This window comes from Octopus sinensis, linkage group LG12 (genome assembly GCF_006345805.1).
Source record: "Octopus sinensis linkage group LG12, ASM634580v1, whole genome shotgun sequence".
Taxonomy (NCBI): Eukaryota; Metazoa; Mollusca; class Cephalopoda; order Octopoda; family Octopodidae; genus Octopus; species Octopus sinensis.
The window spans coordinates 73,184,713-73,188,731 of record NC_043008.1 but is presented as its reverse complement, the minus strand read 5'-3'; the positions used below and the strand labels follow the sequence as shown (position 1 = coordinate 73,188,731).

Genomic DNA, 4,019 nt, shown 5'->3' with positions numbered 1-4,019 from the left:
ATACAAATTTCATTCTGTCAAGCAGCGAGTCAGAATTCGAAGGATTTTCTACTGAAGACCTTGATAAATCTAACTTTATGACTGAAAAAAAAAAAGCACGTGGTATTTGAAAATGAATCCGATGTTTCATTTTCGGAAAGTGAGAGCAGTGATTCCAAGAGCTCCAACAGCGATGAAGAAAATGTATTGGCTCCTGAATGGAGTGAAAATTTAAAAACTGTTTCTTCTAGTGATTTTTCTGAAGAAACTGGACCAAGCCACAGTCTTTCCCAGGAGAGCAAAGCGATAGACTATTTTTTAAAACTTTTTCCAATGAGTCTATTTGAACTCATTACGGCGGAAACGAACCATTACGCTAAATGTAAACAAAGTGAAAGAAAGGATAGTTTGTGGTTTCCCACAACCTTAAATGAAATTAAGGCCTATTTTGCCATAAATATTATTATGGGTATCAGAAAGTTACCCAGAATAACAAATTACTGGAATAGCGATGAGCCCTTTCGAGACGAGTATGTATCGAGGACACAATTTTTAAAATTGACCCAATATTTACATGTAAGAGACACGAGCATTACACCAGTACGTGGAGAACCAGGCTTTGATCCCTTATTTAAAATAAGACCCCTTATTGACTGTGTTCAAAACACATATAAAACTGTTTATAAACGGGGGAGATGTTTATCAATTGATGAGGGTATGGTGGGCTATAAAGGCCGAGTACGTTTTCAACAGTATATGCCCGGAAAGCCCACAAAATGGGGGATCAAAGTTTGGAAGATTTGCGAATCAAGTACTGGGTACTGCTCAAGATTTGAATTTTATACAGGCAAAAGAGACAATTATGTAAGTCAGCATGGCCGAGGGTACAATGTGGTCTGGAATTTATCACTTCCATCCATAACCAGAGCCGTATACTATTTTTTGACCGATTTTTCAGTTCGGTCAAGCTCGCGGAAAATTTAGATACTGTGGCAATACATACATGTGCTTGTGTGATCGCTATTAGAAAAGGACTGCCATTGGATATAAAAAAAGCAAAATTAAAAAAAAAGGTGAAATAATTCAACGGCAGAAAGGAAATTTGCTAGCGACTGCATACAGAGATAAGAGGCAGATCAATTTTCTGTCTACCTGTGCACGGCCACATGTGGATGAAAATGGCACGCTGTTTATGAACCTCGATTATAACAGGTGCATGGGTGGTGTAGATCGGCTGAATCAGATGGTGTCTTACTATCCAGTTGGCGGACCGGGGAATAAATGGTGGTGATACCTGGTTTGGTATATAGTAAATATGAGTATTATTAATGCGTTTATACTATATACCAAATCGGGACCGGCTTGGAAGCGATGCGACCATTTGCAGTTCCGAGCAGATGTAGCAACGCAACTAAGAGCTGGTTATTCCAAAAAAAAAAAAAATAAATAACTGTAGGAAGAAAAAGCAAAGCCTGCCAGAGGGATATCCCTCTGAATTCAGCCGATCTCCATAAATTAGAAAAAATCAAGGGTCCCAAAAAGCAGTGTCGCGAATGCCTTCATCAAAAAAGGAAAGCGCCTAGTGGAAGGGCTGTTGAAACAACTTTCCAATGTGCATTCTGCAAGGTTGCATTATGTAGAGCAGGGTGCTTTACAAGTTTTCACGATAGGAATATTGTTTGATTTGTATATATGTGTGATTTGATTTTATAAATATTTTCAAATTTACTTCGTTTTTATTTTTCTTTGTGTAATTTTAATTTACTTGTTATTTTAATTTACCTGTAAGGAGAGTGACGAATTTTGATTAATTTCTTTTGTAAATCATTATTGTATCTATGTATGTATCTATGCATTATTGTATCAGTGTATCTATGTATATGGGAGAGCTTATTTAATCTAGTTGATGGTGTGTGTCTATTTTGTTTTCTAGTTTTCTTCACAGACAAATTCCAGTCTTTCGTTCTACTTATACCTTCGTGGTACACCTGTCTTTTGTGTGTTTAAATTCACCTAATGAATCCAGTAATGTGCACAACTCTTCTATTGTAAAATTTTGTTGTATACCCAATTGAATATTAGCTAATAACCCATTTTCTATAGCGATGTTTGAACAAAAATTTTAATAATTTTATATTTTGTTGAATTTACCTGCATCTACCTGCAATTAGATTCACTTTGTGACAAAAGTTATGGTATAGGATTGGTTGAGAACCTTTCATTAAATTATCTTCCAAAAATCACATTAATATATTGATAAATAAAAAAGTTATAGTTGTTTAATGAAACCAGACTAAATTTATGATTATGTTAGAAATTAATTGAAACACAGAAATATAGTAACGAAAGGGTCAAAGAAGAACAGTGTTGATTCAGAAGCATCCAACCAAGGGTGTCACATCCAGTAACTATCATCTGATTGCTTGTTTACCTATGATGTGGAAACTTCTAACTTAATTTATAGGAAAGAAATTGTATGACCATCTTGAAAGAAACTAACTGCTTTTGGATAAACAGAAAAGCTGCTGGAAGGGATCACTTGAAAAAAAGGATCATTTGCTAATAGATAAGGCAATTTTAAGGAATTGTCAAGAGAAGTTTGACAAGCCTATTAATAGCTTTGATTGACTATAAGAAAGGATATTATATGGTTCCTCACTCATGGAGATGGTTAGGGCAGCTAAAAATATAATGTATTTATTCAAAAACAGTATGACAGCCGGTAGAGAGGAAACTGGACAAGTTGACAGCAGCAGGGGAATCATTCAAGAAGACCTTATCTCACAATTGCTGTTTTTTTGTTAGTATGTTGCTGCTCTCCTTGTCTCTGAAGAAGATGAGAGTGGCTACAAACAGCAGGAAAATGTGAGACCAGTTAACCAACTGCTGTTTATGAATAATTTGAAACATTATAGAGCCAGCTGAGATAAACTGGAGTTCCTTATTCAAACTGTATGAATTTTCTCATATGACAATCAGATGATATTTAATCAAAATAAATGCACTGATATTGAACTGAGAAGAGGGTGAAAAGTAGACAATAGTGGAGTATAACTTCCAGATGATGAGCACATATGGGAAGTGAATGGAGAGGGTTACCAGTATCTTGGTGTTGTACAATGAGGCCAGATAATGAACATCAAGATGAAGGAAAAAAATTCTTCTGAATTTACTAGAAGAGTGAAAAATGTTATGTAAATCCAAGTTAAATGGAGGGAACATGATTAGAGGAATCAGCACTTGGGCTGTAGGTGTGGTGTGTTACTGCACAGGAGTTGTGGAGTGGACAAAAGAACCGGTAACTATGGATAGAAAGACTAAAAAGACAGGGGCTCTGCATTGGTGCCTTCATACTAGAAGTAACATAACATGGTTTTATTTACCTAGAAAAGAAGGCGGAAGAAGATTGATTGGAATAGAGGATAGTGTTATGAAGGAAATCCAGTCCTTGCATGCCTTACTGAGGAATAATGATAAAAGAATGTTGCAGGCTGCACTGAGTGTGAAGGTGGTCAATGACAATGTTGAGACCATTCAGGAGTACAGTATGAGGACTAATAAAGAAAAAAATCATCAAATGGAATGAAAAACTCCTACATGGAGAGTTTTTTTTCAGCAAACACTGTATGAAACTGTTGAAGAATCCCGGAGATGGTTATGTCATGGTTTTTAAAAGAAATTGATAAAAGGACTGGTTCTTGTTACTCAAGAACAAGCTTTATGAACCAATTCAGTTAAGTATAGCATTGATATGAGAGCAGTATCACCTTAGTGTAAATTATTCTAAAATATCCTCTGTGACAGACATATAATTGGTGGATGTTCAAAGTTGTCCCAAAAGGAGTACAAAATATGTCATGACAAAGTGTCAGTGCAAATGCACTGAGAACTGGGCAGGAAGTATCAGCTAGAATGTTCCAACAAGTAGCATGCTCACCAACTTTTGCCAGTAGCATAGAATGCTCAGGGGAAACTCACATGGCATATGTCAATCTAGACAGATATGAAGCTGCAACATAACCAACCAGATATCACTTGCC

At 36.0% G+C, this 4,019-nt stretch overlaps 1 long non-coding RNA gene across 1 annotated transcript; it reads right to left on the bottom strand.

Moving 5' to 3' along the window:
• Nucleotides 1-1,048: 1,048 nt before the first annotated feature.
• Nucleotides 1,049-1,919, bottom strand: LOC118765557. The gene is made up of 2 exons (XR_005001419.1): nucleotides 1,762-1,919; nucleotides 1,049-1,598 (listed from the first exon to the last, which is right to left on the bottom strand). It is a non-coding gene; the product is annotated as an uncharacterized LOC118765557 (long non-coding RNA).
• Nucleotides 1,920-4,019: the final 2,100 nt, after the last annotated feature.